Below are 14,730 nucleotides of genomic sequence, written 5' to 3' on the forward strand. Positions count from 1 at the left end.
TTTACTGTCACTGCATCTGATTCTACTGCTTTATTATTTTTCATTGATGCCACAGCCTCTGATACATCTTTCTCACTAATTAATTCTACCAGTCCCTCATTCCATGAGATATCCCCTTACGTCTCTTTTGGATACGCCTGATTCAGTAATTTTTCAAAATATTCTTTTAACCTTTTTTCCACATCATCATCACTCGAGTGTGCCCTATTATCAACACTTTTTATACGACTTAAATAATGATAATCTTTAGTCTTTTTCTCTCTTATTTTTCAAGTCTATAGATTTCTTTCTCACCTTCCTTTGTTCGTTGCCTATCATACCTCTTGAACTTCGCCTTCTCTCCTTTTGCTCTTCTACTATACTTTGAATTGCTTTTTCTTACTTTCTAAGATTTTTTGAACGTCCTCATCCCACCACCAGGTTTCCTTGTTCTCTGGCATTCTACTCTTACTCTCACCAATAATCTCCTTTGCAGTATTCTTTACACAACTAGCAAATCTATTCCACACTGTTCTCTCTTTTACCATCTTTACAAACTCTTTTTCATTTTCTCCTTTCAATTTCCACCACCAATTTTTCGATTTTACACCGTGATTCTTCTATTTTTATTTATAATCTTTCCGGTACACCACATCTCCATTACCATCAGTATATGTTGTGTAGTTACACTCTCGTTGAGTATAACTGTACAATCCTTTACTCGCTTTACGCTTTATCCCTTCTACATAAAATAATCAATCTGTGATCAATTGCTACTAATCTTGTAAGTTATATATTGGTCTTCCCTCTTTTTAAATTAAGTATTAACCACAGAAATATCATACGATACTACGAAATCCAAGATTTTTTCTCTAGCTTCATTCTTTCCAATAAAACCATATTCTCTCCTCTCATTACTTACATGTACAAATAAATCTTTACCTATCACCGCATACTCATTGCCAGGTACCCCTCGCATCACCTCATCCATCTCTCACCAAAACACTTCCTTGTCTATTTCATCAAATCTTACTTGTAGTGCATAGGCACTTGTTACAATCAGTATTTTTTTCTCTAATATCAATTTCACGACTATAATCCTGTCACTTTTCCTAGCTACTTTTACTACTTTACTTTTCTTTTCCTCATCCATTATTATCCCTACACCATTCATAATGTTACCATTAAGACAAAAAAAATTGGTACCATTATGAGGGATAAATTTGAAAAATATTTAACCATTTATTAAAGTAGTACTAAATAATAATTATTTAGTTTTATTGATTTAATTATCAAACAAAAAATGTTATTAATAGTTATTATTTATATAATGATATTTAGTGTTTAACATTAAATCACTCACTCTGTATGTAATTTTTTGTTATGTCCTCTGATACACAAATGTAGAAATCAGATATCAAAAATTTTATTTTAATAAAAATTATTCAATAAAAAATTTGTAAGTTTAAGTTTTTTTTTAAGTTCAAATAACAATGTTATTATAGAAAAATCATCGTAAAAAAGTTGATTATCATAAATCTTAAATTATATAATAGCTTCTGGTTCCAAGACTCAAAAAACGATTAAAATTTTATGATTTAATTATTTGAAATTACTAAAACAGTTAGTGTTGTTATCATAGGAGCTATAGGAGCTTCACTCTCTTACAAATGATATGATATTTTGGAAAAAAAGGGAGAGATAAAGCAATGTATTAATTATTCTTCTATTAAGAAAACCTTATTCAAAAAATATATTTATAATGGAATATTTAATAATTGTTTGAGAGTATAACTCACATAGAAATACTATTGTAAAAAAAGGGGATATTTGATGAATTAATACTTCGTGAATGTACATAAATTTTAACCGTTAGCGAAGAGGAGCGCAATGTAAATTTTTTTTTTGTGCGTTGAAAATTGAACAGCATCGCTAAATATTACCATACTCATCACTATTTCTATATATTCAAATGCTAAAATCTCAAAAATTAATTGTATAAAACTCATTTTCAATATTTTATTTACGTTAAGTTAAATGGGAAGATTAAATTAAATTTAAGTATAATTTAATATTAGTTACCACTAAAAAAAGCCTTAAATATAATTTTTATTATTTTTTTAATATTTATAATTTTAATATTGACTGTGATTCATAAAAATAAATAAAATTATACTTTGAAAATAGTTATGAAAAAATTATTATTGAGCGAAATAAAAGGTAGTCAGAAATCTCAATAAAGCATTCTGTATATATTTTATTATTTATAATTATTAGTATTTGGAATAAAACCATTTAGAATAGCAAATACAGATTTTCGCAACATTAAGGTTTACTAAATGACGTAAACATTTTATAATTTACAATTATTACTAAAATTATATTAAATATATTTCAGTGCATGAACATTAGTTTTTATAATAATTCAAAAATAACTATAAATATAACACAGTTAATCTAGAACATTATTAAGTATTAAAATGTGGTCTAAATTTTCTAGAGAAAACGTAATTTTACACATCTTTTTTTTAAATTTGTTTATCGATTTTGGTAATTTTGCTTTATTAGATACTGGTTATAAGAATGATAAAAGAATTATGACAAGAAACTACAAAAAAGACGACATTGTATTATTAAAATGCACTTACTTATTTGTTGGTATGAATCATTTGAAATTAACTAAATTACTTATCGAAAACCAGCATTGTGATATTACTCAAATAATTGCTTTAGTCTCTTACGGTAACCAATTCGTAAAAAAACAAATAGCTACATTATACTTCAACAAAGATGTTGAAGTTGGATCATTGTGGTTATTAAACATTTACACATCTATAATTGGAGGCTATATAAATTATTTTAACAATGAAAAATCTATAAAAGAAAATTATTCTAAAATTGGTGAAATTTTAAAAAGTCTCGAATATGTTTACAAAAAATTACATTTGGAGTCAAAAGATTGTGATACAAGAAGTCGATTTTGCATAGATAACATGGACTTTGACGATAATCAAAAGTCAAACTATAATTACGTTTATAAATTTCATAAGACACTAATACGTGATATTGAAAAATTACTTGACGAAAATAATAGTAATGGAACGTTGAGATATGAATATTTCAGATATTTTAGAAGATATTATTTATCCTTAAAAAAATTTGCACAATACGACACTGTTGTATTAATGTTAATTAATAGTCACAACTTACGAATACAATGGGGAGATATTTCTAAAAAGTTGAAAGATGATTTTACTAATATTCATATACTTGATTTGCATAATACAAATCTTCGTTCTTTCTTGTTGTTCTATTCAACTACTTTCAATTTATTCAAAGTAATCATGTTAAGATTGACATGGAAACAATTTTTATACATTAAACATCAAGAAGTATCAATGAATAAAAATCTAACGTTACAATGGTTAATGTCACTTAAACGATTTTCTAAGTATCTAGCATTAGAAAAAGACTATGTAATTAAAAATATAATAGACAGTATTTCCACGCACGTTATTAATTATCCTTTGAAAAACGATGGAACTATTGATCTCATTAAGTTACCAACTTATCAACAAGAGTATACAGACATATTGATAAATTATATTAGCAGTATAATATCAATGCTTTGTGAAGGGTTAGGTTGTACGATAGTTGAAAATTGGACTACAGAAGAAGTTTTACACACATCCAATGAAGTTCATTTTTACATACATTATAATTTGCTTAATAAATCTATTGATGAAACAACCGACAGTGAAGAAATCACGGACAATAGCTATTTTAAATACTCGATTAAATCAGTAGATAATACTAACCTAGACTTTGGAAGATATCTTAATTACATATTTAAGGGCGTCAATTTTAGTGTTATTCGATCATTCATTGATTACTTAAAAACATTAAATACTTATAATTTATTTGATGAAAAATCTAGCATTAATTTTAGCGATGTAAAGTACAATATTTGATGGCACAAAGAATAATTAATTATACAACGTGAACTTTTGGTTCATTAAATTATCTGTGTTGTTAATATACCTTTACTAATAAAATAAAATAATATATTATCTTCTATCACCTCTAATTTTTGAAATTATTACTAATTAAGGATCAAACAACACATATATTTAAACACCATGAGTTTTATAAAAATGATTAATATGATTTTTATTAATTTTTTTACTTAAATCTGTCATAATTTAAAAAAAAAAACCAAATCAATTTAATTTTTTTTGTTTATAGATACATGAGATATTTTCCTATTATTTTGTATATTTTTTTTATAAATATGACCTTTTACTTGCCCACAGGAGGAGATTCTAAATGACAACTTTTTCACAAAAATATATAATTTTCAGTTTAATTTTTAAAAATGTTACGGAAATACTAACATTTTAATATTTATCTTAAATTAAACCTTTTGTAATATACTTTATTATGAAAAAAAAAATTTCGGACTTTATTTTGTCTTCGCGGTGAAAATGCCTACCGTATGATATTTTTGTGTTAAAATTCTCGATTTTTTATTTTACATTTTTAACTTTACTTTTCTATAACTTTTTGAAAAAAGTATGGATCAATACATTTTTTTCTTGAAAAATACTATTTATATACAATTTTATTTGACTAGTTTTTTTTTAAATCGGACCATTTCCTTTTATACAGGAGGAGATCAAAACTTAAAAATGCTTATAGATAAAAAGAACTTTTTTTAACTTAATTTTTGAATGTGTTCCGGAAATCCTGACACTTTTACATATCTATTAAATTAATGCTTATGTTTTCATGGTAAAAACGAACATTAAAGTTTGACACAATTATTTAAAAATATATAAGTGTTTATTATTTTGGTGGGAGAACAACAGTTAAGCATTGCTTAGACATAAAAATAATCAAAACTGCGCTTCATCCCTATCTTTTATTTTTTGAAAAACATGTTTAAAAGTAGTTATTGACCAATCATTTTCTTAGTTATTTATAAGTCAGCTAATTATGTCTGTTATGATTGAAAACCTAAGGTGATACAATTTCAGGGAGAATGAGAGGAGATAGATTTTTTTCTTGCTAATTAAGGTGTACTTGGGATACTAATAACTTTAGAAAAAAAGTTACAGCGGAACACTCTGTACATCCTAAATTTCTTATGGTAACAGGAAATGACTCTCAAAGTTCTATCTAACGGTTGAGAAAAATTAATATTAGGCAATAGAAATTAGAATAACGATAAATATTAATAAAAAGAATATTATTCTGTTACGTAAATATAAAATAGTTTAAATAATGAGATTTTAAAATCTCTTGTATCTTTTTATTTTAGTGGTTGATGACATATTTATCTATTTAAATGGATTTCAAGGAAAATGTGTTTTTAAGATATTCAATTTACTGGGAGTAAACATTTTTGAGCAAAATAATATACAAAACAATAAAAATTATTTTAAATTGTATTGTTATTGTTTTAAAAAGTGTATTAAAAATATTTGTGAAACTTTAAGTATAGTTTGTTACATACGTAATTATGTTTCTGTGTAAATGAATAAAAACTACAGACATTCCATGTTAGGATAGTTTTATTTAAATAAAATAATTTAATTTAATTAAAACGGCATTTCACTGTGTATCGACCTTACATCTATATTGGATTTGGTTTCTTAGTATACTGAACTGCCCAAAGAGTAAGGCATTCCAATTCATCTATATTGACGCATGTTATTTGCTTTCGCATTTTCTTTGATTTTGAAATGAAAAAGTAGCTGTGTACGTTAAAATGTTTGAATGAAACATAATTAAATATACATTGGTGGGTTGATTAAAAATCATGAGAACTGTCAATCATTTCAATATTTTTTGGAAATCCCAAATTTTTTTAAACTATTGAAATCGTAAGTTTTTTTTAGATAAAATTAATTTTACATTTTTCATATCTCCTTTGACTTTATAGCAACATTTATAAAAATAATAATTTTCGTTTGAAAATGTTAATTTATTAGAACGCTTGTTTTATATTTTTGATGTTATACAAACTTCAACAATTATTAATTACTTTCCATAGTAATAGAGTCTTGTTTATATAATATAAAAAGTTTAACAGTAATGTAGAAAACATAAATTGGATTTTGGATTACTATTTAAGAAGTCTAAATTGAATTTTGCGTTGCTATTTAAGAAAACTAAATTAAATTTTACGAAAGTTTCGGTGGTTCTATCATTATTTTATAGAATTTCATTATATTTTTATTTCTATTTATTTTCTAATAAATTTTATTCTTGACAATAAATCAATTTATATGATAAAAAAAATGTAAATCGATAATTAACGCTTATATATTTGAGAGTAAAAATAAATTTCACATTAATATATACAACTGAGTTATAGTAAAAAAAATCTCATTTTTGTAAATTTTGTGTGCATTAAAATAAATGTTTCTCAAATAAATCTTAAAAACTTAGCATTATGTAACGTATAAATAAAATATTATAAAAGTTTTTCTAAATGGTAGGTAGTATTATCGTGAACTCTTTTCCTTTATCTTTTTTTTTTCAATTTAACTTATTCATTTAATTTCAGTAATCCGCTGGAAGAATCAGAAATGGCTCACTGGCTTCACCAAAATGATATGAATATAAAAATCTAAGTTTATAACATTTCTCATATTTTAAATTAAACGATAAAAAGTAACATAATCGTCTCAAACGATTTACCACGAAACATTTTTAATTAACCAGATAACGCGTCGTTGTATTTAAAGAAAATCTTCCGTCCAATGAATAATATATTCATACTTATAGAATTCTATTTAAAACATGCTTTAATTGAACTATAAATTATTTCTCTTAAGTTAAAAAGCCGTTTAAATTAATCTTACAGCGTAAATCAATGTGTTGTTACAAAATTAAAAGCGTTCAAAAGCATTTTTTTGTTCATATTCGTAAAAATACTTCTTATTTTAAGATTTCCTCAGATTATGTAAATCTAACAGAAATAATGTATCGTATAATCACCTCTATAGCTTCCTACCTTTAGTAAGGAAATTACATGATTTTTAATGGATAATTGTAGAATCTTATTACCCGTCACATCAACTAACTGTTTTTTAATTCTACTATTTTTAGAGATTTACTAAAAAGAAACCATTTTGATACAAATGGCTCAAAATACAAAAAACTAGGGATATCTCTATCCATGATATTTATAAAATTATGTTTAAATTGGCTATATATTTGGGCTCTAAATGAATTACCTTTAATTTCGAAGAAATGATGAATTTTTATGCATTCATTTGATTTTTCTAGGTATTACTGAATATTATTCAGTGATACGTGACATGACTTACTTTGCAATAATGTAGTCGACACTGGTTTTGAGGGTAGAGACCAATGGGCCGTTTATTAATGAGCAACAACAGGTTATTAAAAAAAAAAACAAACAAACAAACCGAAAAGACGAACATATTTAACAATAATCTTCGCATAATATCGCGGCACTTTCACTGCGGCGACGAGGTGTTCGGCATGATCCTCGGCTTTAAAAGTTTGCATGGGGAGGGCTTTTATAAGGAACCTGAAAAACTTGAGTCCATACGCGCCATACTAGTCCCACATAATATTAGGGACTTACGCAGATTTTTAGGGGTATGTATTTGGTATAGCCAGTTTGTCTATTACATTATTGCGACGTAAGTCGTGTTATACTTTTGTTGAACGTTTTTCGAAAGAAAAATATATTTCTTGAAAAATGTGAAATTAAAAATAATCTACAATGTTAAGATATAAGAAGGAAAGCAATTTCCTAATTTACAGCGAAGTGTTATTTAGACACCTATTTATACTTATTTATTATTTTGTTGTTTTCTCTGTAAGATATTCTTTCGGTATTTATATTACAAATAAATTATGACAAGATCACCTATGATAGTTGAGGTAAAGTATAAAATAAAGTATATTCGATTTAATATGTTGTCTTTTAGGGCATTATATAGCAATTGTGAGGGCTTAATAATATATCTAGCAGTTGACAGTTTCTTGATTATTGTTTGTTTTTTGTGTATTTTATGACATTGTTTTTGTAATCATTTTTTTTTCAAAATGTGAACTATGGAGTAACTTTTTAATTTAAAAACGTTTTATTGAAGTTGCATTATAAAAAAATACACTTAATCAATAAAAGTTGGAAACTGAATTATACAAATAGTGTTAAACATAGGTAAATATTACACTCGTACAGTATGATTATTGTAAACCACTATATTTCTTCAAAAACAATAATAATTTAGAGAATTTTTCGACATATTTAAATAGTATTTATATTCCGAATTTTAAAATATTAAATACTTTTTATGTTTGTCCCTTTTCTCTTGATACATGATCCACCTAAAGAAATCATTGATTAATATCAACTTTTGAACTAGTAGTTCAATAGTTATCAATATTTTTTACCGTATCGTGACAAAAAAAAGTATAATGATAAAAATAACGTAATCCTCATCTCATCACCAGAAATATTTAAAAGCCTTAACAAATTCTAAAATACTGGTCAGAAGTTGTTATTATTAGCCATTTTTTTGAGTTTGTTCATTTCCTGTTATATAACATACATAAATATGTATGTTGTCTTAAAAAAAAATAATAATAATTAGGCACAGTTGGAAGTAGCATAGTTGGCAAAAGTATAGATGATATATTACAGTGATTAAAATTACTATCATAAAAAACGCTTCAATGCAAATCTGTAGAGAATGTTTAGTATTTAGAAGGAATTATTAAATTATTTCAAAAGTAACATGAACTCCTATTTTTATATGTATATCCTGATTACAAGTTTTATGAATTATAAGTAATTGTTAGTATAGTGTAGTAAAATGTTACAGAGAGTGGTTGCCCTCTTTCACATGTTAGGAAGTCAAAGATTGTTCTTGGCTAGACCAATGATGGACAGGACGGCTTATATCAGAGACTAGACTCACCAATGAGAAAATAACAAAAAGAATCTCGCTGCCACCTTTGGGGTTGGAACCCGGAACCCTGTGTTCCGAAATATATGTTTATACCCATTAGGCCCACTACCGAAACCTTATATGAATTTTAAGTATAACACATGGATAGAAATTAAATTTAGTATCAAATTGATATTTAATAATTTAGTACTGTAATNAACACTTATTATAGAAATTAAATTTAGTATCAAATTGATATTTAATAATTTAGTACTGTAATTTTTACGGAGAAATTATAAAAGTTATAAAATTGTTATATTGTCCCTGTGGATAGGTGATANATTGTTATATTGTCCCTGTGGATAGGTGATAAGAATATTTCCACGGCACCTCTGCCAATTGTAGGAGGCCACTAATGAGGTTGCGTCAGATCGATAGCCGGCGTAAAATTTTTTTCAAAAAGTGTAGTAGTATATTAAGAAAGTAAACTAGTAGAAGTAGCTAGGAATAGTGACAGAATTATAGTCGTAAAATTAATTTTTGAGAAAAAAATACTGATTGTAACAAGTGCCTATGCACTACAAGTAAGATTTGATGAAATAGACAAGAAATTCTTTTGGAGAGAGATGGATGAGGTGATATAATGAGTACCTGGCAATGAGGATGCGGTGATAGGTGGAGATTATAGTGAGCCAAAAGTAAGGTTTTGTTATGATATAATAAGATAAATAAAATTGGGTGTGTTGATTCATTAATTTGGATTTTTGAGCACTTGAATAAATTTAATCATCTTACTTTCGGTTACTATAATTCAGTTTGTTTAATATTATTGGGGTCATGGAGTTCGAGGGTTTAGAGAATGACAATACAATCAGATAAAAGGGTTATGATGAGTATTCAAATTTAATGTATGTATCAAATTTATAAAATTTGGTAAACCATTTGAATAGTCTCACGTTTCAAAGGCACGAGCTTAGGTCGGCAAACTATGAAACATATTAAGAAAATGCGTAGGTACGATCTTTGGTCAAGCACTTCGAACGCATTTAATAATTCTCCTGACAAACCAGTTAATAAATTTAATATGAGAAAGATAAGTTAATTATTATTGTTTTTTCATAAGTCATATAAAAAGTGTTGATAATAGGGTACACTTGAGTGATTATGATTAATCATAATAATCATAGTGATTAGAAAATTTTAGGCAATGTTGACATAAGATGGTTGAAGAATCTTTTATATAAAATGTTATTAGAAGGGAAAATCCCAAAAGAATGGAGGAATAATATTGTTGTGCCGATATTTAAAGGTGAATGAGACATACAGAAGTATGGAAATTATAGAGTTAATTTTAAATTTATGTACATTCACGAAGTATTAATTCATCAAATATCCCCTTTTTTTACAATAGTATTTCTATGTGAGTTATACTCTCAAACAATTATTAAATATTCCATTATAAATATATTTTTTGAATAAGGTTTTCTTAATAGAAGAATAATTAATACATTGCTTTATCTCTCCCTTTTTTTCCAAAATATCATATCATTTGTAAGAGAGTGAAGCTCCTATAGCTCCTATGATAACAACACTAACTGTTTTAGTAATTTCAAATAATTAAATCATAAAATTTTAATCGTTTTTTGAGTCTTGGAACCAGAAGCTATTATATAATTTAAGATTTATGATAATCAACTTTTTTACGATGATTTTTCTATAATAACATTGTTATTTGAACTTAAAAAAAAACTTAAACTTACAAATTTTTTATTGAATAATTTTTATTAAAATAAAATTTTTGATATCTGATTTCTACATTTGTGTATCAGAGGACATAACAAAAAATTACATACAGAGTGAGTGATTTAATGTTAAACACTAAATATCATTATATAAATAATAACTATTAATAACATTTTTTGTTTGATAATTAAATCAATAAAACTAAATAATTATTATTTAGTACTACTTTAATAAATGGTTAAATATTTTTCAAATTTATCCCTCATAATGGTACCAATTTTTTTTGTCTTAATGGTAACATTATGAATGGTGTAGGGATAATAATGGATGAGGAAAAGAAAAGTAAAGTAGTAAAAGTAGCTAGGAAAAGTGACAGGATTATAGTCGTGAAATTGATATTAGAGAAAAAAATACTGATTGTAACAAGTGCCTATGCACTACAAGTAAGATTTGATGAAATAGACAAGGAAGTGTTTTGGTGAGAGATGGATGAGGTGATGCGAGGGGTACCTGGCAATGAGTATGCGGTGATAGGTAAAGATTTATTTGTACATGTAAGTAATGAGAGGAGAGAATATGGTTTTATTGGAAAGAATGAAGCTAGAGAAAAAATCTTGGATTTCGTAGTATCGTATGATATTTCTGTGGTTAATACTTAATTTAAAAAGAGGGAAGACCAATATATAACTTACAAGATTAGTAGCAATTGATCACAGATTGATTATTTTATGTAGAAGGGATAAAGCGTAAAGCGAGTAAAGGATTGTACAGTTATACTCAACGAGAGTGTAACTACACAACATATACTGATGGTAATGGAGATGTGGTGTACCGGAAAGATTATAAATAAAAATAGAAGAATCACGGTGTAAAATCGAAAAATTGGTGGTGGAAATTGGAAGGAGAAAATGAAAAAGAGTTTGTAAAGATGGTAAAAGAGAGAACAGTGTGGAATAGATTTGCTAGTTGTGTAAAGAATACTGCAAAGGAGATTATTGGTGAGAGTAAGAGTAGAATGCCAGAGAACAAGGAAACCTGGTGGTGGGATGAGGACGTTCAAAAAATCTTAGAAAGTAAGAAAAAGCAATTCAAAGTATAGTAGAAGAGCAAAAGGAGAGAAGGCGAAGTTCAAGAGGTATGATAGGCAACGAACAAAGGAAGGTGAGAAAGAAATCTATAGACTTGAAAAATAAGAGAGAAAAAGACTAAAGATTATCATTATTTAAGTCGTATAAAAAGTGTTGATAATAGGGCACACTCGAGTGATGATGATGTGGAAAAAAGGTTAAAAGAATATTTTGAAAAATTACTGAATCAGGCGTATCCAAAAGAGACGTAAGGGGATATCTCATGGAATGAGGGACTGGTAGAATTAATTAGTGAGAAAGATGTATCAGAGGCTGTGGCATCAATGAAAAATAATAAAGCAGTAGAATCAGATGCAGTGACAGTAAAAATATAGAAAATATTAGGCAGTGTTGACATAAGATGGTTGAAGAATCTTTTAAATAAAATCTCATTAGAAGGGAAAATTCCAAATGAATGGAGGAATAGTTTTTTTGTGCCGATATTTAAAAGTAAATGAGACATACAGGCGTGTGGAAATTATAGAGGCATAAAGCTTATGAGTCATAGTATGAAAATTTGGGAAAATATAATAAATAAGAGAAAAAAAAATAAGACATTAGTATTTAAAAAACCAGTTTGGATTTATGCCTGGTAAGTCAACAATGGAGCCAGTGTTTTGAGTGAGGCAACTAATAGAAAAATTTAGGGAAAAGAAGAAAAAGCTGTATATGGTATTTATAGATTTGGAGAAAACGTATGATAGAGTACCGAGTGAGGTTTTAAAGTGGGCATTAATGAGAAAAGAAGTCCCAAAAAGGTACATTAATATAATAGAAGATATGTATGGTGCACTTGTACCAGGGTAAAAAGTGTAGGAGGAGTAACAGAAAGGTTTTCGGATAAGAGTAAGAGTACACCAAGGTTCTGCTTTAAGCCCTTACTTATTTTCTATAGTAATGGATGAAACTACTAGAGAAATACAAGGAGAGGTGCCGTGGTGCATGTTGTTTGCTGACGATATAGTGTAAATAGGAGAAAATAGGGAGAAAATTAATCAAAGGCTAGAGGTGTGAATATCAGCTTTTAAAGAAAAGAGTTTAAGAATTAGTAGGAGCAGTGGCGTGCTCGGGGGGGAGGTTTTAAGAATAAGTAGGAGTAAGACATAGTATATAGAGTACGAGTTCGATAAAGGAGAACACGAGGTAGGTGAAATAAGGAGACCAGTGACAATAGGTGAGGACGTGATTGGAGAGGTGGAAAGTTTTAAGTATTTGGGATCAGTTGTACAAAAGAGCGGTGGTATTGACGAGGATGTAAGACACAGGATTAAGTGCGGGTGTTTGAAGTGGAGAGAAACGTCTGGTGTCTTATGCGATAAAAATATTCCTATAAGGCTGAAAGGTAAATTCTACAAGACTTAAGTGGACCAATTATGATGTATTGTTAAGAGTGTTGTGTGGTTGATAAGAAAGTAGAGCAGAGAATGAGTGTAGCAAAGATGAGAATGCTTAGATGGATGAGTGGAATGACTAGAGTAGAAAAGATAAGAAATGAGCATATAAGAGGGAGTATAGGTGTAGCGTCAATCGTGGATAATATAAGGGAAAATAGACTTAGATTAGGTTTGGTCATGTTATGAGGAGAAAGAATCGGAAGCTGTAAGAAAAGTTATTGAAATAAATGTTAAAGAAAGAAGAGGTATTAGAGATGGAGGGATATAATTGAATGAGATATGAGGACCACTGATGTTAGCGTAGTGGATGTGGGAGATCCTGTCAAGGTGAAGTTTAGGAAATAAGGTATCCTTCATTCTAAACTTTTTATCCGCTTTAATCCCAACTATTTGGGATTAAGGCAAGGAAGTAGAAGAAGGTAACATTATGAACAATTAATTGCAACAAATTGGTTTCTTATAGGTTTGGCTTATTTATCAAATCATTAATCATAAATTATTTTTATGTAAAGACTTTATAATGGTGTCAAATTAATTTTTTTCAAATAGCGAAATATATAATTAACTAGCTAGTGATCTAGTAATTCCATAAATTGTACAATACATTTCCAGAATCGTAAAATAGGCAATTCAAAGTACTTAAAATTTTCAAAATATAGCCTGTAGTTTTATGGGTTTTAAATGTAATATATAAATAAATATTTATTATAGCGATTAAATATAAAATGTAGTAAAAAAAAAAAAACACGTCATAGTAGTATTATTATCTTATTAAATTTCTCATAAAAACTAAAAAAATTGTGAATAAAAACAATTTCATATTAAATTTTGGTGGAGGAAATTGTAGACCCTATCTTTTTTTCATAAATTTGGAAGTATACAAAATTAAAAAAAATTTCTTTTTAAAAATAAATATTAATGTTGTATAAATTTAAAGTCAAAATAAATATTTTTGAATAAAAAATTAATAACCGTTGGTCTCCTAATACCCCTTTCTTAATACGACAATGCAATTTATATTTATTCTCTAAAAGCACTTTCAAATAAGTGTTTACACAAAAATTGTAATTTTTTCTTTAATAAGTTTTATTTTAAGATATATATATATAAAAGTGTCAGTATTTCCGGGACATTTTCAAAATTTATGTTAAATTAGTTTTACTTTTTATACGTGTCTTATAGTGGCCATTTTGAATCCCATCCTATTACAAGTAAAGGACCAACTTTCAAAACAAGTTATAAAATAATAGAAAAATACCTGATATCTATAAAAAAAATTTGTTCATATTCATCGCATTCTTTCAAATATATGGCAGTTTTAAGTAAAAATATGTATTTTTATCATATTGTCAAACAAAATCGGTTCAATTAGAGGTGAGAATAAGTGAATAAAAGACACAGAAAAACAAAAAATACATCATAGTAAAATTAATACCTTCTACAATACTGCAGTGAGACCAGCTATGATGTATAGTTCAGAGTGTTCGGTGGTTGATAAGAAAATAGAGCACAGAATGAGTATAGCAGAGATGAGAATGCTTAGATGGATGA

This window comes from Daktulosphaira vitifoliae, unplaced genomic scaffold (assembly GCF_025091365.1).
Source record: "Daktulosphaira vitifoliae isolate Bord-2020 unplaced genomic scaffold, ASM2509136v1 Scaffold_3, whole genome shotgun sequence".
NCBI lineage: Eukaryota > Metazoa > Arthropoda > Insecta > Hemiptera > Phylloxeridae > Daktulosphaira > Daktulosphaira vitifoliae.